Here is a 26,031-nt window from a genome sequence, read left to right on the forward strand (position 1 = left end):
TAACTTGTCAATTACTATGACAATCTCAGGTCAAAGGAAATTCTTACATCACATTATTCAAGAGAATATCCTATTGACAGTTTATGGTAATTATAACTATTAAGAATTATCTAATGAGTCGGTTCAATGATCATATCTCTATATGCATCATCTATCTATGTGATTTAGTTAATGAGATCAACTAATCTTTATCCCATAAAGACGATCACATAAATATTGATCTAATCGGATTACTAATGTCCAAATTAATAATCCTACGATCAAGAACAAATTTAGATTAAAGTGTAAGAGACTTTGCTCTCATTATCATGATCTCTATCACGATGACAAGTCTCAAAATTTAATCAAGGACCTTATCAAATTAATCAAACGATTAATAATAACTATGATAAAAGAATGCCATATATTTTTATATCGAATAACGTTAACAAAAATATGTCCGAATCATCAAATATGAGATTGGATCTAGGGCATATCTACTATATCCCTAACAATCTCCCACTTCCACTAGCGTCAATCGCTCTTGTACTTCATTCCCAATTTCCACTTGTTCTTGCCAAACTCATTTGCGCCAAGAGCTCTAGTGAATGGGTTTTCAATATTTTCCTTTCTATCAACCTTTTGAATCTAGACGTCTCCACGTCCAATGATTTCTCTTATCAAGTGATCCCTTGGCAGAACATGTTTGGATTTTTGGTTCTTTTGCTTGAGCAATGGGTCCAGTGTTGTGACACGACCCAAAAATCCCTCTGAAGAAGTCGTGATGGCACCTAGTCTCTAAACTAGGTAAGCCTAACATTAACTAAAATAACATTGATATTTGCCAACTTTAAATTCAATAACTCTTAACAATTTATAATTCCCAAAACCGGTGGTACAAGTCACAAGCCTTTCTAAGAGTAGTTATTCAAAATAAATACATCACTGTTCCGAAACAAAGGGAACAAATGGAAATAAGTACAATTGAAGGTGACTCTGAGGACTGCGAACGCTGCAGCAGGTTTACCTTGAGTCTCCACCGCAATGAATAGCTACTATCGATCAAATACCTGGGTCAGTACACAAAAATGTACAGAAGTGTAGTATCAGCACAACCGACCCCATGTGCTGGTAAGTGCCTAGCCTAACCTCGGCAAAGTAGTGACGAGGCTAGGATAAGACTACCAAATAAACCTGTGCAAAATAGCATACAAAAATAATAGGAAGCAGATAACAATGATGGCAACAATGATCAACCAATGATATAAATAGCAGGCAACAAGAACACCATAAATGTTTCTCAACAAATAATAAATACAAGTGCAATCAATTAATCAAGTCCTTCAAATATAAATCTTTCGCCTATAAATCCTTCAAGTAATAATCTCCTAAGATAATATGCTTTTCAATAAATATATTTCGAATATATTTCCTTCAAATAAATATCTTTCAGATAAGCATCTTTCGAATATAATTCTTTCGAGTAAAGGTCACCTTGTGACACCTCATTTCATAATCATAAATAATATAGGTCTCAACCCAGTTTCATATTTTCACGGCACCTCGTGCCCATATTTATGTCACAACCACATGGACAACTCATGTGCCATTAAATAAAACCATAATATTTTCCTCGGCACCTTGTGCCCACATATTTCTGTCTCACATTGCACAACAATATTCTCATGTAACTCAGCTCATAAGTTCCATAACCCAATACAATTAAGAGTTTTCAAGGAGCCTCATTCACTTAACATAAAGTGGAGTACAACTTCCAACCCAACTAGGAAATCAACAAGAAAAGATGAATTTTTTTTTTGAAATCATTTGATAAAGTAAATACCATTTTCAATGAAAGTACAATATCGAAGGAATCACTACCTTTAATACGAGAAATTAATAAATCAAAACATAGTAGAAATTCTTTTTTAAGTAAAGTACAACCTCAAACGGTTTAATGAAACTTTAGTTGAGAAATCAATTGAGTTAAAAATGTAATAATTCTTGAAATTTGAAGTATTGAACATATTAAAAAAATAAGGCGAGGTATTATAAACACTATGGATTCCAACACAAAGGATCACAACAGTAAAGGGATCTAAACAGTTAATACACTTGAATTGTTAATAACAAGTAAGCACAACAAACAGAAAGTGTACGGCATCACCCTTCGTGCTTTAACACTCTCTCACCAAAACAATACACGACATCACCCTTCGTGCATTAACACTCTCTCACCAAAATAATACACAGCATCACCCTTCGTGCTTTACACTCTTCCTCACCCAAGCAACAAACACAAGACAAATAGGGTAAGGGAATCTATAACATCGAAATAAAATCAAGTAATAACGGAAAATCAGTAAATAAACATACAGGACAACATAACTCAATTAGAATCAGGAGAAACCAAGGACAAGTGCACGGCATCACCCTTCGTGCTTTTACTCTCGTCCTCACCATAAGAATCAATATAAACTACACGACATCACCCTTCGTGCTTTACACTCTTCCTCACCATAAAATCAATATAATCGGCACGGAATTGTACATCGTGCGACACGACATCACCCTTCGTGTTTTACACTCTTCCTCACAAAATCATACACGACATCACCCTTCATGCTTTAACACTCTTCCTCACCCAAACAACAATCACAAGAAATAAGGGAAAGAAAATAAATGAAATCACAATAAAATCCTGGTAAGGGAACAATAGTACAATAATCAAATAAACGGCAAGGGAAATAACATCAAAACAATAACATCCCGGCAAGGGAGACAATAATATCAAACAAACATCCCGGCAAGGGAACAATAATATCAAACAAACATCCCGGCAAGGGAACAATAATAATAATAACATATGAAGCGCAATAAACCACAACGGAGACATAACAGTTATAATATAAGACTCACGAACATGCTTGACACCAACGTATAGATACTCGTCAACATGCTTATACGTCGTACTCCACAATTAACATGTAGCAAATAAGACACAACTCCTAATCCCTCAAGCTAAGGTTAGACCAAACACTTACCTCGCTTTGCAACCAATTCAAAATTCCAACAAGCCTTTGCCTCGCGAATTCGTGCCCGAAATTCTCAAATCTAGTCATAAACAATTCGATTCAGTCAATAAAAATTATAGGAATTAATTCTGTATGAAATTCTACATTTTCCATTAAAAATCCGAAAATGCACTAAAAATTCGCCCGTGGGGCCCATGTCTCGGAACCCAACAAAAATTACGGAATATGAAACCTCATCCAACCACGAGTCCAACCAAACCAATTTTACTAAAATCCGACATCAACTCGACCCTCAAATCTTCAAATTAAACCAAGAGGGTTTTCAAGATTTTCCCAATTAAATGCCAAAACTAGTAATAGATTCGGGTAATCTAACCAAAATTAAGTTAAGAACACTTACCCTATTGTTTTCTCTGAAAATCTCCCGAAAATCGCCTCTTCCCGAGCTCCAATTCTCTAAAAATGGAAAATGGGACTTTGTCCCATTTTCAGAATTTAATGTTCTGTCCAGAAAAATTCCGGTACTGTTCACGATTGTTCACTGGGGGTACTGTTCACGGCACTGTTTATGGGGTACTGTTCACGGCTCTATACACGGGGTACTGTACACGGTACTATTCACGAGGTACTGTACATGGTACTGTTCATGGGGGTATTGTACACGGTACTGTACATGATGCTGTAAAAAAAAGACAACAGTTTCCCAAAGAGAATTTCAGCAGCTTTTTCTACCGTTGACCTTCCGAAATCCACCCGAGGCCCTCAGGACTTCAACAAAATACACCAATAAGTCTTAAAATATGATACAGACTTAGTCAAAACCTCAAATCGCATCAAATAATGCTAAAACCGTAAATCACATCCCCATTCAAGCCTAATGAAACTAAGAACGTCCAACTTCTATATTCGATGCAAAAACCTATCAAATCATGTCCGATTGACTTCAAATTTTGCACACAAGTCATAAATGACATAACAAAGCTATGAAAATTTTTAGAACTAGATTTCGACCCCGATATCAAAAAGTCAACTCTCTAGTCAAACCTAAGAAACCTTTAACCTTAGATTTCTAGATTCCGTTAAATGGCGATAATTTGATCTAGGGACCTCCAAATTCGCTTTCGGGCATATGACCAAGTCCCAATTCACGATGCGGAACTACTGGAATGGTCAAAACTTTTATCCGGGTTCGTTTGCTCAAAATGTTGACCGAAGTCAACTCAATTGAATTTTAAAGCTCTAGTTCACAATTTAATCCATTTTTCACATAAAAACCTTCCGGAAAATTATACGGACTGCGCACGCAAGTAGAGGAATTATTGATACCGCTTTTCAAGGTCTTAAAAATACCGAGATGATTATTTAATTTAAAGATGACATTTTGGGTCATCACATTCTCCACCTCTAAAACAAACGTTCGTCCTCGAACGTACTAAGAATTATTCTCAAGTTACCAAATTGATGATTTTACTTTTACACAATTATTCGCGGTTGATCCCACATTATCGCATTCGACATAAGTCCGACAACACCAATTCAATTGAGATGATTTCCTTTATCCATATTCGTAAACTTCAAGACCAAATTTCTTACACTCCAATCATTTCTAGAAAGGTCCGATTTTTACGTCAACACACGATATTAGTCTCGATTGGCTATAGCAACCCGTGCCTACGCACCCATCAAATACGGCGTATTACATTCTCCCCCACTTAGGGTCATTCGTCCTTAAATGAGAAGTAGAGTCCGTCTTCAAACACATAATGTAACTTATCTCACAACTCATATGGTGCAATATATCTTTACATGAATTAACTGACCACGAAATAAGACCGCGACTATCCTTCCATAAAGAGCGCATTGCTGAAATAAACACAACTGGCTTGACGTAAGGCTCACTTCCACATTTAAACCTATCAACCGACCTCAAGTCGATCCTGATCGTGCCAAGCTAGGCCAATAATCTTTCACAGGTCCATAACCCAATAAACAGAGTGCCCTTCAGGCATAAATTCTCAAATGGATGATATTACCAAAATCCTCATACTTGGTTTAAATTTCTAATTAATCAAGTGACTACATGTCACACTTATACAATATTCCTGTGGGACAAGCTCCCACCATCTTCCGAAATAATTAACGGGTCTGCACATCCAAACCACCAGCTGCACTAACGCTGAAAAGCGATCAAGAATCCCTAACCAGGATGCAAAGCCTTTCTCACAGAACACCGACCTCAGGTGATACTGACGTCAATACCCATCTTACTCAAAACACTGAAACTCATATACTGCTCATCTGAGATCGTGACATCACAGTCATTGACCAAACTGCAACCTTGGTGCTTACTTCAAATTACATACCACTCACTGCACCTCACATGCCAATATACGATAGACGCGATTTCCATCACAACTATGGAACCGCCGATAGGCTAATACTTCATCACATAAGACTTTCCATTTAACTCACTTCAGGAGAACTATAGCAGCATACAGGCGAATCCTCATAATCGTCGAATATGCCAATCTCTAAGTAGTTGTCCAAGCCACCATAACACTTTCTGGGATCCGCCTACTCATAATAGGCCCTAACAAAAGAATGCTTCAGAATAACATCAATCACTGCGGCCGACAAGCCTCACATGCATAACTCGATCACGCTGAACGAACCGATCACTGACACCAGTATACCAACTCAACTATGGCTAATCAATCTACTTCCTTCCAATTTATCCTTGATTGCCTTAGAAATAATAATATCTCCCTTTAACACCTAACTTATTTCAACCAAACTCACCCCGAGTGACCTTAAATCACGAGACCATGCTGTCTCAAATACCATGACCATTTCATGTCTCTCAAATGCTACACCGCAAGTCAAAACATCATAGAACATTCTGTGCCTTTCTTCATAAGCTGCTTCAAAAGCTTGACTCTTAACCGTACTTATAGACTCAAAATCATTAGGCACCACACTTTACCTCTTGAATTAACTAGGACCGCTATTGAGAGCCACCCAGCTCTGACTTGGCCCCGAATGCAACCAACTCTACTGAATTTTATAACATATGAATACCCTCTCGATAAAGCACCTAGAGGGATCACTTCCCTCGAAGCCTGCACCTATACGAGGCATAAATCATGAATCTTCCCTCAAGTCTGAACATGAGCCAATAAGGCTAACCATAACATGCATCCAACAATTCATTTACTCAAATTACCACTCATGGTCATTTTCCGTAGCTGCAATAACCCACCAATACGCCAATAACCAGAATTCACGCAGGTATTAAACTGTGCAATCAGCTAATCAACAGCAAGCTCCCCAACTTGGCTCGAAGCCATAGATCACAACACATATACTCTATTGCTGTCGTAATATCATGGTGAGATTAAACTCACTCCATCATAAGCTCGTGGAAACACGAATCATCTGGAATTTTAACTCTTCTGCAATTCTTGCATTTACTCACACAACAGTTAAGCCCACTCTCTAGGCGACCAATTTTTTTTTTAAGTCCTAAATTTTTCAAAAATTTCGGCAGAGCCTCCTTTGTAATTGGTCCTATCCACCTGCCAGAGAATCACCAAAATCATCCTAACAACACATCCACAACTTGACAAAGCATCACAATGCATATCAATTACATAAATCTAAATTGATACATGGACATGCGTTGCACCTATTTGAATCATAACACATAGAAAATACCCTTCAACCCTCCATTATTGGGCTATTCAACCAAGTAGGAACATATTCTTCCTTTAATATTTTCGACCTTCAAGGTGGTCTCCTTGACTCAACGATTTCGTCATAATACATTTACGGAAGCGATCTCAGCTCCCAGACTTATCTAACTAGGAGACACGAAAAATATTCTTCACGCGCCCATAACTCGGGCTACTCAACAAATCACAATAAGAAACGAATCACTTAACAGTTCATCTACTATCCAGTAGGCTTCTTCGCCACTACCAAGTCGTACAAATACACCTCGCAACACTAACATACTCATCACGTGGATATCCAACCGCCATTCCGGCTAACAAGGACAATAATGAACATATGAGTTCAAAACACTTGCTCACAAAATCAGCACCTCGGTGCTCAAGCCATTGGCAAAGATTTGGCCTCAAGTCCTCCTGACTGGTCTAACTTCAAACTCACAGAGATTACACCTCGACCCTCGATCGGGGAATCAAAAGCCATCGAGACACATCTGATACTGAGCGCTCGTTGGTGCATACGATCACGCGGAAGGAATTTCAAAAGTTTCTTTTCAAGCTGAATCGAGGACGCACGATAAGAATTCAAGAACGTGAAGTTTTCCTAAAGGTCCTGCAGCCTCCCGAGGATAAGTACAGACGTCTCCGTATCGATCCGTGAGACTCTACTAAACCGGCTCATGACTCGTGAGACCAAGTAACCTAGGCTCTGATACCAACTTGTCACGACCCAAAATCCCAACCCGGTCGTGATGGCGCCTCTCGTGGGGACAAGGCCAGTCAACAACAAAACAATACATCTCTTTATAATTACTTAGCAGGAATAAGTCTAATTCGCAGATAATATAATCACAAATGCGAAGTAAACATGATAGAATAATGGAAACCATCCCGACTCAGCTCGAAAATCGGGGTGTCACAAGCCACGAGCATCTAAAGATCTAAATACTAATACAAGACCAGCAATATACAGAATGGAATTTAGAATCAATGAAGAAATACGGTGCCGTGAACGCTGACGGTCACCTTGCTCAGCTACAATAGTATACCTTCAGTCCGCTAATAACCCGCTATCGGGTGAACAGTACCTGCAACTGCACGCGAGGTACAGGGAATAAAGTGAGTACTTCCAACTCAGTGGTAATAAGAGTAAATAATAACTGAGCGATATGCTATCTAAGACGGTACAACCCTTTTTGAAAATAGTAATTCCATTAAAATCCTTTATAAAATATCTGACTCCGTTTTAAACCTCTTTTGAAAATAATCTTTTTATCAGTTGCAAAATAATTCCAGCCATCGGTGTCACTATGCACAGAAACCCGCCCCTCGGGCAATATATTCGTTCCTGGTCAGCCACTCGGCCCCCAACACTCAAGGATCAGATAGCACCAGCAAAAGCAGATAAATATCTCCAGAAATATTACAACGACAAATAATGAACAAATGCATGAATGCAATGCAATGCATATGATGGTACATTCCAGTACCCACTGCGGCGTGCAGCCCGAGCCATCCATATTTATTTATCGTCGACGGCGCTCACTGGGGGTGTGTACAGACTCCGGAGGGGCTCCTACAGCCCAAGCGCAATATCTTGGTCAGTCATTGTTACCTGACCGGTCAGCCATTGTTACCTGACCAATTTATATCATACAGTGCCATTGTTACCACTGTTCAAGTATATCATCCAGTGTCATTGTTACCACTATTTCAAGTATATCACACAGTGTCATTGTTACCACTGTTTCAAGTATATCACACAGTGTCATTGTTACCACTGTTTCAAGTATATCACACAGTGTCATTGTTACCACTGTTTCAAGTATATCACACAGTGTCATTGTTACCACTATTTCAAGTCACTTTATAATCAGTCCAGAAAATAATATAATAAGCCCCTTGGGCATTTACAAAACAGAAGTTCCCAGCCCGGAATACATTTAAAAATATCATTTAAGTTTTCAACACTTAGAATTATGGCTGAGTTTGCAAAACAGCATTTAAAACCTTGGACTGAAATTAAATGATATGCAAATCATGCTAAGCAGTAATATCAATCCTCTAAGGATTTTACAAATCGGCACAAGGCCCTAAACATGGCATCAAGCCCAGTAATATCAATGACGTATGTGTATCAATCACTAGTATAGTATAAACATCACACGGGATGGACCAAGTCACAATCCCCAATAGTATCCTACCCCGCACTCGCCATGGAGTGCGTGTCACGCCTCAATATAACGTTACAATGTGAAAGTCCGGGGTTTCAAACCCTCAGAACAGCATTTACATCTATTACTCACCTCTAACCGGCCGTAGACTAGTCCGCAATGCCCTTTCCTCTTGAATCGACCTCTTCGCACGTCGAATCTAGTCAAAACCACAACAAATACGTTACAATAGGCTAAGGGAATATAACCCAATCGAAAAGAATCGAAAAATGTCGAAAATCCCGAAATTAGCAAAATCCGAGCCCCGGGCCCACGTCTCAAATTCAGAAATTTTTACATCAATACGACCCTTATCTCGCCACGAGTCTATACATAACAAATTCACAAAAATCGGAGTTCATTTGACCTCTCAAATCACCATTTAATTCTCTTAAGTTTCAAGCCCTAAACCACAATTTTTGTCCATAATTTACTTGAGTTTTCAGCTCTAATCCATGTATTTAACTTGGAAATAAGTAGAAACAACTCACCTTTGATGCTTGATGAAATCCCCCTTGAAATTCTCTCCAAAATAATCCAAGCCAAATGAAAGAAATGAAAGAAATAAGCCAAATCCGTGTTTAAAAGAATCTGCCCGTGCTTCGTCGAGTTGTACCTTGCACTTGTGCTATACAAGTTGTTTATCCTATTAAAAATTTTCCTTGTCGGATACCTTCTGTTTAAACACCTATAACGTCTTGTATATGTATCCAAATGACAAACGGATTGAAGATTTAGAAACTAGACTCGAAGATCTTTAAGTTGATAGGTTGTACACCATATAACTCTTTATATATCCTGAGATATGAGCTTCTAAAGTAGGCTCCCCGAATCAGAAAATTGCAGCAGAAATTTCTGCAGCTTTTTTCTTTTCTTTTTGGTCCGAATTTCATTCCGTTAACCTTCCGAAATCCACCCGAGGCCCTCGGGACCTTAACCAATTATATAAACATGTCCCACAATATCATTCAAACTTGTCCCAACCTTCGAAACACCCAAAATAACATCAAAACATCAAATCATCATCGAATTCAAGCCTAAGTTTCCAAAAACTTCCGAAAATACACTTTCGATCAAAAACCCGACCAAACGATGTCCGAATGACCTGAAATTTTGCACACACATCACAAATGACATAACAAAGCTACAGCAATTCTCGAAATTCCATTCCGACTCCCGGATCAAAATCTCACCTATCAACCGTAATTCGCCAAAATACTAACTTCGCCAATTCAAGCTTAATTCTACACCGGTCATCACAAAAATATTTCGGACACACTCCTAAGTCCCAAATCACCTAATGAAGCTATCCGAACCATAAAATTCACATTTTGAGCCCTCTAACACATAAGTCAATATCCGGTTGACTTTTCCAACTTAAGCTTCCTTAAAAGAGACTAAGTGTCTCAAACCTTACCAAAACTAGTCCGAATGACTTCAAATTTTGCACACAAGTCATATTCGACATTACGGACTTGCACCAACTTTCGGAATCGCATTCCGACCCCGATATCAAAATTTCCACTTCCGGTCGAATTTTCTCAAAAACCTTCAAATTTCTATATTTAGCCAAATGACTTCAAAATGACCTCCGGACATCCGAATTCACTTCCGATCGCGCTCCCAACTCCAGAATCACCATACGGAGCTATTCCCAGACTCGGAATCCCAAACACACATCTATAACTCTGAAATGCCTTCCAACCCAAATTTATGAAATTCTTCTAAAATACTAACTTCCACAATATACGCCGAAATGCTCACGGGTTATCCAAAACCAAATCCGGACACACGCCCAAGTCCGAAATCATCATACGAACATGCTGGAACTTTCAGATCTCAATTCCGAGGTCGTTTACTCAAAATTCTAATCCTAGTTCATTTCTTCAATTTTAAGCTTTCAAAATGAGAATTTCCATTTAGATTTGACTCCAAACTTCCTGAATTTTAATTCTGACCATACACACAAGTCAATATACCTGAGATGAAGCCGCTCATGGCCTCAAACTGCTGAATGACGCGTCGGAGCTCAAAACGACCGGTCGGGTCGTTACAATCTCCCCCACTTAAACATACGTTCGTCCTCGAACGTGATGAGAACTACACTGAAGTAGTCCAAAATCACTTGTTTAACACATCATGCACCTTCCCATGCTACCACTACTCCGTTGAGCACATTAGCTCGATAATTCTGTAGATATACTTATTTATTCAAGCAAATAAGCCATTAGGCCCAATTCCAACATCCTGAATTTCCCTGCCAAGCCTGTTTCCATCATACGACCACCATATCAATCTCCACACGTTGTACCCAAACATGACTGCATAACTTTGCTGAATTCACACTTTGCATCACTTACTCATAGAACCACAATAACATTCTTTAAACATAATGGTCGAAATTCCACGAATCTGATGCTCCCATTGCATCTCATGATCTACACAGGTCTTGCTCTAGTTTTTTTTTTAATATATTTTTATATTTTTTTTAACACCGATACGAGTGAAGAGATGTGCCGAAATTCACAACCAACTGCTGAATCAACAATTCATTGGATCTACACTCCTAACAAGTTCAATTACCTTGTCGCAAACCAAAGAATGATCTTTGCTCTATAATATACTTCATATAATCAGTTTGCACCGACCCCAAATCTAGTAACCTCGTCTCACCCAGTACGAACTGCTCAGGCAATAAGCCACCTCAAACATAATCAAAAATCCCACAAGACGCCACAATGTGCCAATATGTTATCAATTCGAACGCGATACAAAAGGAAGGCGAACTCTAGAAGGAACAACTCAACTCGCACACTAACATAGACTTCCTCAGAAAACAGGGAAACAGAACACACAAAAGCAAATATGGGCACTGAACTGAACATCATACTGTTGCGGCGTGCAACCCGATCCAAACACATACCCATGGCGGTGTGTCACCCGATCCACACATAGAACTCACACAAGGAGATATACGTCGAGCTGAATAGCTCATCACATCAAAATACCGAATATCGGTCATAAACACACTAAGGTGCATAATATCATTCCCAAGGAAACATATAGCGCTATAGGCTACAAACTCAAGCACAACTGAGGTGCGATACATGATCTAAGTCTCATCCTGCTCATATAACATCACCGTTGAGCGGAACCTCAACACATAAGGAATTTACCAAGTCGTCTCACAACTCATATGGTGTAATATATCTTTACATGAATTAACTGACCACGAAATAAGACCGCGACTATCCTTCCATAAAGAGCGCATTGCTGAAATAAACACAATTGGCCTGACGTAAGGCTCACTTCCACATTTAAACCTATCAACCGACCTCAAGTCGATCCTGATCGTGCCAAGCTAGGCCAATAATCTTTCACAGGTCCACAACCCAATAAACAGAGTGCCCTTCAGGCATAAATTCTCAAATGGATGATATTACCAAAATCCTCATACTTGGTTTAAATTTCTAATTAATCAAGTGACTACATGTCACACTTATACAATATTCCTGTGGGACAAGCTCCCACCATCTTCCGAAATAATTAACGGGTCTGCACATCCAAACCACCAGCTGCACTAACGCTGAAAAGCGATCAAGAATCCCTAACCAGGATGCAAAGCCTTTCTCACAGAACACCGACCTCAGGTGATACTGACGTCAATACCCATCTTACTCAAAACACTGAAACTCATATACTGCTCATCCGAGATCGTGACATCACAGTCATTGACCAAACTGCAACCTTGGTCCTTACTTCAAATTCCATACCACTCACTGCACCTCACATGCCAATATACGATAGACGCGATTTCCATCACAACTCTGGAACCGCCGATAGGCTAATACTTCATCACATAAGACTTTCCATTTAACTCACTTCAGGAGAACTATAGCAGCATACAGGCGAATCCTCATAATCGTCGAATATGCCAATCTCTAAGTAGTTGTCCAAGCCACCATAACACTTTCTGGGATCCGCCTACTCATAATAGGCCCTAACAAAAGAATGCTTCAGAATAACATCAATCACTGCGGCCGACAAGCCTCACATGCATAACTCGATCACGCTGAACGAACCGATCACTGACACCAGTATACCAACTCAACTATGGCTAATCAATCTACTTCCTTCCAATTTATCCTTGATTGCCTTAGAAATAATAATATCTCCCTTTAACACCTAACTTATTTCAACCAAACTCACCCCGAGTGACCTTAAATCACGAGACCATGCTGTCTCAAATACCATGACCATTTCATGTCTCTCAAATGCTACACCGCAAGTCAAAACATCATAGAACATTCTGTGCCTTTCTTCATAAGCTGCTTCAAAAGCTTGACTCTTAACCGTACTTATAGACTCAAAATCATTAGGCACCACACTTTACCTCTTGAATTAACTAGGACCGCTATTGAGAGCCACCCAGCTCTGACTTGGCCCCGAATGCAACCAACTCTACTGAATTTTATAACATATGAATACCCTCTCGATAAAGCACCTAGAGGGATCACTTCCCTCGAAGCCTGCACCTATACGAGGCATAAATCATGAATCTTCCCTCAAGTCTGAACATGAGCCAATAAGGCTAACCATAGCATGCATCCAACAATTCATTTACTCAAATTACCACTCATGGTCATTTTCCGTAGCTGCAATAACCCACCAATACGCCAATAACCAGAATTCACGCAGGTATTAAACTGTCCAATCAGCTAATCAACAGCAAGCTCCCTAACTTGGCTCGAAGCCATAGATCACAACACATATACTCTATTGTTGTCGTAATATCATGGTGAGATTAAACTCACTCCATCATAAGCTCGTGGAAACACGAATCATCTGGAATTTTAACTCTTCTGCAATTCTTGCATTTACTCACACAACAGTTAAGCCCACTCTCTAGGCGACCAATTTTTTTTTTTTTAAGTCCTAAATTTTTCAAAAATTTCGGCAGAGCCTCCTTTGTAATTGGTCCTATCCACCTGCCAGAGAATCACCAAAATCATCCTAACAACACATCCACAACTTGACAAAGCATCACAATGCATATCAATTACATAAATCTAAATTGATACATGGACATGCGTTGCACCTATTTGAATCATAACACATAGAAAATACCCTTCAACCCTCCATTATTGGGCTATTCAACCAAGTAGGAACATATTCTTCCTTTAATATTTTCGACCTTCAAGGTGGTCTCCTTGACTCAACGATTTCGTCATAATACATTTACGGAAGCGATCTCAGCTCCCAGACTTATCTAACTAGGAGACACGAAAAATATTCTTCACGCGCCCATAACTCGGGCTACTCAACAAATCACAATAAGAAACGAATCACTTAACAGTTCATCTACTATCCAGTAGGCTTCTTCGCCACTACCAAGTCGTACAAATACACCTCGCAACACTAACATACTCATCACGTGGATATCCAACCTCGATTCCGGCTAACAAGGACAATAATGAACATATGAGTTCAAAACACTTGCTCACAAAATCAGCACCTCGGTGCTCAAGCCATTGGCAAAGATTTGGCCTCAAGTCCTCCTGACTGGTCTAACTTCAAACTCACAGAGATTACACCTCGACCCTCGATCGGGGAATCAAAAGCCATCGAGACACATCTGATATTGAGCGCTCGTTGGTGCATACGATCACGCGGAAGGAATTTCAAAAGTTTCTTTTCAAGCTGAATCGAGGACGCACGATAAGAATTCAAGAACGTGAAGTTTTCCTAAAGGTCCTGCAGCCTCCCGAGGATAAGTACAGACGTCTCCGTACCGATCCGTGAGACTCTACTAAACCGGCTCATGACTCGTGAGACCAAGTAACCTAGGCTCTGATACCAACTTGTCACGACCCAAAATCCCAACCCGGTCGTGATGGCACCTCTCGTGGGGACAAGGCCAGCCAACAACAAAATAATACATCTCTTTATAATTACTTAGCAGGAATAAGTCTAATTCGCAGATAATATAATCACAAGTGCGAAGTAAACATGATAGAATAATGGAAACCATCCCGACTCAGCCCGAAAATCGGGGTGTCACAAGCCACGAGCATCTAAAGATCTAAATACTAATACAAGACCAGCAATATACAGAATGGAATTTAGAATCAACGAAGAAATACGGTGCTGTGAATGCTGACGGTCACCTTGCTCAGCTACAATAGTATACCTTCAGTCCGCTAATAACCCGCTACCGGGTGAACAGTACCTGCAACTGCACGCGAGGTGCAGGGAGTAAAGTGAGTACTTCCAACTCAGTGGTAATAAGAGTAAATAATAACTGAGCGATAAGAAATCACGTAAGAACACTTCATCATGCTATCTAAGACGGTACAACCCTTTTTGAAAATAGTAATTCCATGAAAATCCTTTATAAAATATCTGACTCCGTTTTAAACCTCTTTTGAAAATAATCTTTTTAACAGTTGCAAAATAATTCCAGCCATCGGTGTCACTATGCACAGAAACCCGCCCCTCGGGCAATATCTTCGTTCCTGGTCAGCCACTCGGGCCCCAACACTCAAGGATCAGATAGCACCAGCAAAAGCAGATAAATATCTCCAGAAATATCACAACGACAAATAATGAACAAATGCATGAATGCAATGCAATGCATATGATGGTACATTCCAGTACCCACTGCGGCGTGCAGCCCGAGCCATCCATATTTATTTATCGTCGACGGCGCTCACTGGGGGTGTGTACAGACTCCGGAGGGGCTCCTACAGCCCAAGCGCAATATCTTGGTCAGTCATTGTTACCTGACCGGTCAGCCATTGTTACCTGACCAATTTATATCATACAGTGCCATTGTTACCACTGTTCAAGTATATCATCCAGTGTCATTGTTACCACTATTTCAAGTATATCACACAGTGTCATTGTTACCACTGTTTCAAGTATATCACACAGTGTCATTGTTACCACTGTTTCAAGTATATCACACAGTGTCATTGTTACCACTGTTTCAAGTCACTTTATAATCAGTCCAGAAAATAATATAATAAGCCCCTTGGGCATTTACAAAACAGAAGTTCCCAGCCCGGAATACATTTAAAAATATCATTTAAGTTTTCAACACTTAGAATTATGGTTGAGTTTGCAAAACAACATTTAAAACCTTGGACTGAAATTAAATGATATGCAAATCATGCTAAGCAGTAATATCAATCCTCTAAGGATTTTACAAATCGGCACAAGGCCCTAAACATGGCATCAAGCCCAGTAATATCAATGACGTATGTGTATCAATCACCAGTATAGTATAAATATCACACGGGATGGACCAAGTCACAATCCCCAATAGTATCCGACCCCGCACTCGCCATGGAGTGCGTGTCACACCTTAATATAGCGTTACGATGTGAAAGTCCGGGGTTTCAAACCCTCAGAACAGCATTTACATCTATTACTCACCTCTAACCGGCCGTAGACTAGTCCGCAATGCCCTTTCCTCTTGAATCGACCTCTTCGCGCGTCGAATCTAGTCAAAACCACAACAAATACGTTACAATAGGCTAAGGGAATATAACCCAATCGAAAAGACTCGAAAAATGTCGAAAATCCCGAAATTAGCAAAACCCGAGCCCCGGGCCCACGTCTCAAAATTCAGAAATTTTTACATCAATACGACCCTTATCTCGCCACGAGTCTATACATACCAAATTCACAAAAATCGGAGTTCATTTGACCCCTCAAATCACCATTTAATTCTCTTAAGTTTCAAGCCCTAAACCACCATTTTTGTCCATAATTTACTTGAGTTTTCAGCTCTAATCCATGTATTTAACTTGGAAATAAGTAGAAACAACTCACCTTTGATGCTTGATGAAATCCCCCTTGAAATTCTCTCCAAAATAATCCAAGCCAAATGAAAGAAATGAAAGAAATAAGCCAAATCCGTGTTTAAAAGAATTTGTCCGTGCTTCATCGAGTTGTACCTTGCACTTGTGCTATACAAGTTGTACATCCTATTAATAATTTTCCTTGTCGGATACCTTCTGTTTAAACACCCATAACGTCTTGTATAAGTATCCAAATGACAAACGGATTGAAGATTTAGAAACTAGACTCGAAGATCTTTAATTTGATAGGTTGTACACCATATAACTCTTTATATATCCCGAGATATGAGCTTCTAAAGTAGGCTCCCCGAATCAGAAAATTGCAGCAGAAATTTCTGCAGCTTTTTCTTTTCTTTTTGGTCCGAATTTCATTCCGTTAACCTTCCGAAATCCACCCGAGGCCCTCGGGACCTTAACCAATTATATAAACATGTCCCACAATATCATTCAAACTTGTCCCAACCTTCGAAACACCCAAAATAACATCAAAACATCAAATCATCATCGAATTCAAGCCTAAGTTTCCAAAAACTTCCGAAAATACACTTTCGATCAAAAACCCGACCAAACGATGTCCGAATGACCTGAAATTTTGCACACACATCACAAATGACATAACAAAGCTACAGAAATTCTCGAAATTCTATTCCGACTCCCGGATCAAAATCTCACCTATCAACCGGAATTCGCCAAAATACTAATTTCGCCAATTCAAGCTTAATTCTACACCGGTCATCACAAAAATATTCCGGACACACTCCTAAGTCCCAAATCACCTAATGAAGTTATCCGAACCATAAAATTCACATTTTGAGCTCTCTAACACATAAGTCAATATCCGGTTGACTTTTCCAACTTAAGCTTCCTTAAAAGAGACTAAGTGTCTCAAACTTTACCAAAACTAGTCCGAATGACTTCAAATTTTGCACACAAGTCATATTCGACATTACGGACTTGCACCAACTTTCGGAATCGCATTCCGACCCCGATATCAAAATTTCCACTTCCGGTCGAATTTTCTCAAAAACCTTCAAATTTCTATATTTAGCCAAATGACTTCAAAATGACCTTCGGACATCCGAATTCACTTTCAAACGCGCTCCCAACTCCAGAATCACCATACAGAGCTATTCCCAGACTCGGAATCCCAAACACACATCTATAACTCTGAAATGCCTTCCAACCCAAATTTATGAAATTCTTCTAAAATACTAACTTCCACAATATACGCCGAAATGCTCACGGGTTATCCAAAACCAAATCCGGACACACGCCCAAGTCCGAAATCATCATACGAACATGCTGGAACTTTCAGATCTCAATTCCGAGGTCGTTTACTCAAAATTCTAATCCTAGTTCATTTCTTCAATTTTAAGCTTTCAAAATGAGAATTTCCATTTAGATTTGACTCCAAACTTCCTGAATTTTAAGTCTGACCGTACACACAAGTCAATATACCTGAGATGAAGCCGCTCATGGCCTCAAACTGCTGAATGATGCGTCGGAGCTCAAAACGACCGGTCGGGTCGTTACAGTAATACCAAAACAACTCCTAACAACATGTCCACAACCCAACAATGCACCACAAAGTATATATCAATAACACTAATCTCCCCATTACAAGCACGCCATTATCACAATGATATCTTGACATAAAACGCATCATATGTATGACCATAACCACATCGCTGGTCTTTATGGTTGTTCATAATAGATTACAACATCACCAATTAACCTCATGTTAACAAAATTTCGTTTCAAACCTCCAAATTACTAACAACAAGGCATGGGGATCTTATAATTACTTACCTGAAGTAATGAGTCACAATTTAACGCCACCTGGGCTCTCACCTTGTAGGCTAAAACTCAATAGTTACAATACAATTTTGGCAAATTATGCACAGAAATATTCATATAAGAATTTTCAAATAAGCCTAATAGGCATGACTCCCTACAAGTGCTACATCACAAATTTTAGTTTCACAAAAGGAGAATTTAAACACATAAAATTTTCACCACCAGGACCTCGTCCTTATATAACTTCCACCGCAGCTTCTAGCCCGATTTAAATATTTCATATCATATAAAAATGTGAGGATCTCATCCTCAACTCTGAATCACAAATATTTTGTACATTGTGCCAACTAAAATTTTTCATTTCCTTTCTTCCTTCTTTCAAATAATTTCGGTTAAACAAAATCACAACATAAAATGATCCCTCTTACCGGTGGGGCATATAATTTACAATGGAAATCAATTATTTAGAAATTAAATCAAGCTCATCAAATTGATTAACAAGAGTCACTTTTAGCCTCACAACTATTTTTAATGACCAACACATAATGATAGACATAGTTATCTCCATATAATCTCCCAACAGAAGTATTCACATATGTAGATTTAAGAATTACGAAGCTCGCTCATAAGTGGAGCACAATAGGAGAACTTTCCTCGATGCTCAAAACCGAATCAAGTTAAGGAAATTTTGACTTTATAATAATTCGAGACCGTACTTATAACGATACCGTCTGGTGTAGCAACCTCAGCCATACCATAGAAAATATATCAACGGACTGGGTCTCCACCTCTAGGAGTCTCACCTACACCTCTAATATCCTGACCTCTACATATGGTTGGTCATGTAAGTGGAGTAGTAACTGCAATGGAGCACGTAGCCTGAGTGCTTTGACGAAATATGTATCTCCCAAGTCTAGGATAATTTCTCAAGATGTTCCTAGTATCACCATTTTCATAACAACCCATCCGCAGTTCGACTGCTCATACTAAGTCTGTACCGGATAACTTAAATAACCATTACAGGAAATTTCATGCCACTGGTACATTAAAAGATTATTGCCCAACGTAAGTGCCCTGATTAACTGGAGCACTATGAGTATTCTGAAATTGTTTCCATGCCCCTGTTGATACTGAAATGTAGAATTATTAAGGACGTGGGAATACCAAAAGTCTCATCATCATTCCTTTCAAATATCAGCTCTTAATCATATACAAGTTTCGACAAACTTTTCAATACCACATATATACAGCTCAAGCCAAAACTAATATAACACATGACCCCACAATTTGAGCGTTGATAGTAAACTCCCCTCACTTAGCACGAAGCCATATGAAACATTCTGATGATTCACAATACTAACCTTTATCGCTCGTACGACACCGGTCATAAGACACCTCAAGATATTTATTTGGCGCATGTCATCCTCGTGATAGTTAAACTCGCCTCTTCCAGTGTCTCTGCTTGCTAGTAAATACCATTCGCTAAATAGAAATCCCATATGAAACACATAATCTCTAATACGACCAACTATTTTTAGATCTACATCCACATGTGATGATTAGGCAACCAATTAAACCTTCTTAAGATTGTACTTATCAACCAAATGTCAGAATCTGATGCACCCCCATGCGCATAACCGAAAGATCTCTTTGCGCTTCCATATCTTCGATTCTAAACGACACGTGGTAACAATGGTTGAGTAGCCCTGGCTCTCTTATAACCTTTTACGGTATCACAAACCATTGGCATAGTGCGCAATTCCATACATGAGTGGATGCAAAAGAACATAAGATATATGCTTCAAACTGAATAAATGTCGCACGATAAGGAATGAATAAAGTGGAAATTTTTTCTACTAGTTCTGTAGCCTCTCGAAGATAAGTACAGACGTCTCCGTACAGATCCGCAAGACTCTACCAAACTCGCTTATGACTTATAGCACCTATGAACCTAGAGCTCTGATACCAACTTGTCACGACCCAAAAATCCCTCCGAAGGAGTCGTGATGGCACCTAGTCTCTAAACTAGGTAAGCCTAACATTAACTGAAATAACATTGATATTTGCCAACTTTAAATTCAATAACTCTTAACAATTTATAATTCCCAAAACCGGTGGTACAAGTCACAAGCCTTTCTAAGAGTAGTTATACAAAATAAATACATCACTGTTCCGAAACAAAGGGAACAAATGGAAATAAGTACAATTGAAGGTGACTCTGAGGACAGCGAACATTGCAGCAGGTTTACCTTGAGTCTCCACCGCAACGAGTAGCTACTATCGATCAAATACCTGGGTCTGACACAAAAATGTACAGAAGTGTAGTATCAGCACAACCGACTCCATGTGCTGGTAAGTGCCTAGCCTAACCTCGGCGAAGTAGTGATGAGGCTAGGACAAGACTACCAAATAAACCTGTGCAAAATAGCGTATAAAAATAATAGGAAGCAGATAACAATGATGGCAACAATGATCAACAATGATATAAATAGCAGGCAACAAGAACACCATAAATGTTTCTCAATAAATAATAAATACAAGTGCAATCAATTAATCAAGTCCTTCAAATATAAATCTTTCGCCTATAAATCCTTCAAGTAATAATCTCCAAGATAATATGCTTTTCAATAAATATATTTCGAATATATTTCCTTCAAATAAATATCTTTCAGATAAGCATCTTTCGAATATAATTCTTTCGAGTAAAGGTCACCTTGTGACACCTCATTTCATAATCATAAATAATATAGGTCTCAGCCCACTTTCATATTTTCACGACACCTCGTGCCCATATTTATGTCACAACCGCACGGACAACTCACGTGCCATTAAATAAAACCATAATATTTTTCCCGGCACCTTGTGCCCACATATTTCTGTCTCACATTGCACAACAATATTCTCATGTTACTCAGCTCATAGGTTCCATAACCCAATACAATTAAGAGTGTTCAAGGAGTCTCATTCACTTAACATAAAGTAGAGTACAACTTCCAACCCAATTAGAAAATCAACAAGAAAAGATGAATTTTTTTTTTGAAATCATTTGATAAAGAAAATACCATTTTCAATGAAAGTACAATATCGAAGGAATCATTACCTTTAAACGATTTAAGGAAACTTTAGTTGAGAAATCAATTGAGTTAAAAATGTAATAATTCTTGAAATTTGAAGTATTGAACATATTAAAAAAATAAGGCGAGGTATTGTAAACACTATGGATTCCAACACAAAGGACCACAACAGTAAAGGGATCTAAACGGTTAATACACTTGAATTGTTAATAAAAAGTAAACACAGCAAACAGAAAGTGCACGACATCACCCTTCGTGCTTTAACACTCTCTCACCAAAATAATACACGGCATCACCCTTCGTGCTTTAACACTCTCTCACCAAAATAATACACAGCATCACCCTTCGTGCTTTACACTCTTCCTCACCCAAGCAACAAACACAAGGCAAATAGGGTAAGGGAATCTATAACATCGAAATAAAATCAAGTAATAGCGGAAAATCAGTAAATAAACGTACAGGACAACATAACTCAATTAGAGTCAGGAGAAACCAAGGACAAGTGCACGACATCACCCTTCGTGCTTTTACTCTCGTCCTCACCATAAGAATCAATATAAACTACACGACATCACCCTTCGTGCTTTACACTCTTCCTCACCATAAAATCAATATAATCGGCACGGAATTGTACATCGTGCGGCATGACATCACCCTTCGTGCTTTACACTCTTCCTCACAAAATCATACATGGCATCACCCTTCGTGCTTTAACACTCTTCCTCACCCAAACAACAATCACAAGAAATAAGGGCAAGGAAATAAATGAAATCACAATAAAATCCCGGTAAGGGAACAATAGTACAACAATCAAATAAACGGCAAGGGAAACAACATCAAAACAATAACATCCCGGCAAGGGAGACAATAATATCAAACAAACATCCCGGTAAGGGAACAATAATATCAAACAAACATCCCGGCAAAGGAACAATAATAATAATAACATATGAAGCGCAATAAACCACAACGGAGTCATAACAATTATAATATAAGACTCACAGGTATGCTTGACACCAACGTATAGATACTCGTCACCATGCCTATACGTCGTACTCCAAAATTAACATGTAGCAAATAAGACACAACTCCTAATCCCTCAAGCTAAGGTTAGACCAAACACTTACCTCGCTTTGCAACCAATTCAAAATTCCAACAAGCCTTTGCCTCGCGAATTCGTGCCCAAAATTCCCAAATCTAGTCATAAACAATTCGATTCAGTCAATAAAAATTATAGGAATTAATTCTATATGAAATTCAACATTTTCCATTAAAAATCCGAAATTGCACTAAAAATTCGCACGTGGGGTCCACATCTTGGAACCCGACAAAAATTACGGAATATGAAACCTCATCCAACCACGAGTCCAACCATACCAATTTTACTAAAATCCGACATCAACTCGACCCTCACATCTTCAAATTAAACCAAGAGGGTTTTCAAGATTTTTCCAATTAAAATCACTAATTAAATACCAAAACTAGTAATAGATTCGGGTACTCTAACCAAAATTAAGTTAAGAACACTTACCCTATTGTTTTCTCTGAAAATCTCCTGAAATTCGGCTCTTCCCGAGCTCCAATTCGCTAAAAATGTCCCATTTTCAGAACTTAATGTTCTGTCCAGAAAAATTCCGGTACTGTTCACGACTGTTCAAGGGGTACTGTTCACGGGGTACTGTACACGGTACTGTACATGATGCTGTAAAAAAAAGACATCAGTTTCCCAAAGAGAATTTCAGTAGCTTTTTCTACCCGTTGACTTTCCGAAATCCACTCGAGGCCCTCGGGACTTCAACAAAATACATCAACAAGTCCTAAAATATGATACGGACTTAGTCGAAACCTCAAATCGCATCAAATAATGCTAAAACCGTGAATCACATCCCCATTTAAGCCTAATGAAACTAAGAACGTCCAACTTCTATATTCGATGCAAAAACCTATCAAATCAAGTCCGATTGACTTCAAATTTTGCCCACAAGTCATAAATGACATAACAAAGCTATGAAAATTTTTAGAACTAGATTCCGACCCCGATATCAAAAAGTCAACTCTCCGGTCAAACCTAAGAAATCTTTAACCTTAGATTTCTACAACAACAACAACAACAACGACCCAGTATAATCCCACAAGTGGGGTCTGGGGAGGGTAATATGTACGCAGACCTTACCCCTACCCCGAAGGGTAGAGAGGCTGTTTCCAGGAGACCCTCGGCTCAAAAAAGCAACAGGAGCCGATATATTAGTACCATAAAAATGCATAATAAAATAACAGCAATATAAGAGATATGAAATACAGAATACGAAATACGAAATAGATGGCTGGTATAGTAAAACTAGCAGGTAAAGCCCTGCATCAATAGACGACCAATGACATTCTTAGTCTAACTCCTAACTGGCTAGTCTCACTCTATTGTGCTGTAGAAATATTCACAACTTTCCCCTAACCTACAACCTTAATGCTCGACCTCCATAATTCCCTGTCAAGGGCCATGTCCTCAGTAATCCTAAGTCGCGCCATGTCCTGTCTGATCACCTCTCCCCAATACTTCTTAGGTCGCCCTCTACCTCTCCGCGTGCCCACTACAGCCAGTCGCTCACACCTCCTCACCGGTGCATCAGTGCTCCTCCTCTGAATGTGCCCGAACCATCTGAGTCTTACTTCCCGCATCTTGTCCTCCATGGGGGCCACACCCACCTTCTCTCGAATATCTTCATTCCTAATCTTATCCATCCTTGTATGCCCGCACATCCACCTCAACATCCTCATCTCTGCTACTTTCATCTTCTGGATGTGTGAGTTCTTTACCGGCCAACATTCAGTTCCATATAACATGGCAGGCCTAACCACTGCTCTATAAAACTTACCTTTTAGTAACGGTGGCACTTTCTTGTCACACAAGACTCCCGACGCTAACCTCCACTTCATCCACCCCACCCCTATACGGTGTGTGACATCCTCGTCAATCTCCCCGATCCCCTGAATAACCGATCCAAGGTACTTGAAACTACCTCTCTTGGGAATGACTTGAGAGTCAAGCCTCACTTCAACTCCCGCTTCCGTCGGCTCAACTCCAAATTTGCACTCGAGGTATTCCGTCTTCGTCCTACTCAACTTGAAACCTTTAGACTCAAGAGCATGTCTCCAAATCTCTAGCCTCTCGTTGACGCCGCCTCTTGTCTCGTCAATTAGAATAATGTCATCAGCAAATAGCATGCACCATGAGCAATATATCATCAACATACAACACTAAGAATATACTTGTGCTCCCACTAACCTTTTTGTACACACAAGGTTCTTCTTCGCATCTAACAAAATTGAACTTTTCAATTGTCTTGTTAAATCGAATATTCCAACTTTGAGAAGCTTGCTTTAGTCCATAAATGGATCTTTGTAGATTACAAATTTTATTATGATCAGACGAAGATGTGAAACCTTCAGTTTGTGTCATGTACACATCCTCTTCTAGCTCACCATTAAAGAAAGTTTTTTTCACATCCATTTGCCATATTTCATAATCATAGTATGCTACTATAGCAAACAAAATCCGAATTAATTTGAGCATTTCCACGGGAGAGAAAGTCTCGTCATATTCGACTCCTTCTTTCTGACGATATCCCTTGGCAACAAGACGGGCTTTGTAGGTCTCCACCTTTCCGTCTGCTCTAATCTTTTTCTTAAAAACCCATTTACAACCTATAGGTTATATATCCTTTGAAGGTTCAACTAAAGTCCATACTTTATTTTCCTTCATGGATTCCATTTTGGATTCTATGGCCTTTTGCCACTTCTCATAATCGAAACTTTGTATAGCCTCTTCATAGGTCTTAGGATCATCATCATTATGATCAACCTCATTTGATACATCATCTTGTACTAATAAATTTAATCTATTTCGTACATGACGTTCTCGTGTAGACCTTCTAAGAGGTACTTGTACAACCTGTTCACCTTGTGCTGGACTTGGTTGTTGTTCAATTTGGTTTGGAACTAGTTCATTAACATGTTCTTGAACTTCATTTAGTTCTTGAACTTCAACCGTTGAAGATGGCAACTTCCTTGGCAACTTCAAAACATCCAATAAAGGTTCTTCAACTTGGGTCTCATGATCCTTATATTATGTTGATTCATTAGTTTTCATTAGTTTCTTGAACTTTATCAAGTTCTATTTCTCCATTATAATTTTCTTCTAAGAGAAATTCCCTTTCCAAAAAGGTTGCTCCCCTGGCCACAAACACTTTATGGTCAGAAGAGTGATAGAAATAATATCCCATTGTTCCCTTGAGATACCCAATGAACCTACACTTATCAGATCTTGAGTCAAGTTTATCAGACTG

Source organism: Nicotiana sylvestris, chromosome 4 (assembly GCF_000393655.2).
Source record: "Nicotiana sylvestris chromosome 4, ASM39365v2, whole genome shotgun sequence".
NCBI lineage: Eukaryota > Viridiplantae > Streptophyta > Magnoliopsida > Solanales > Solanaceae > Nicotiana > Nicotiana sylvestris.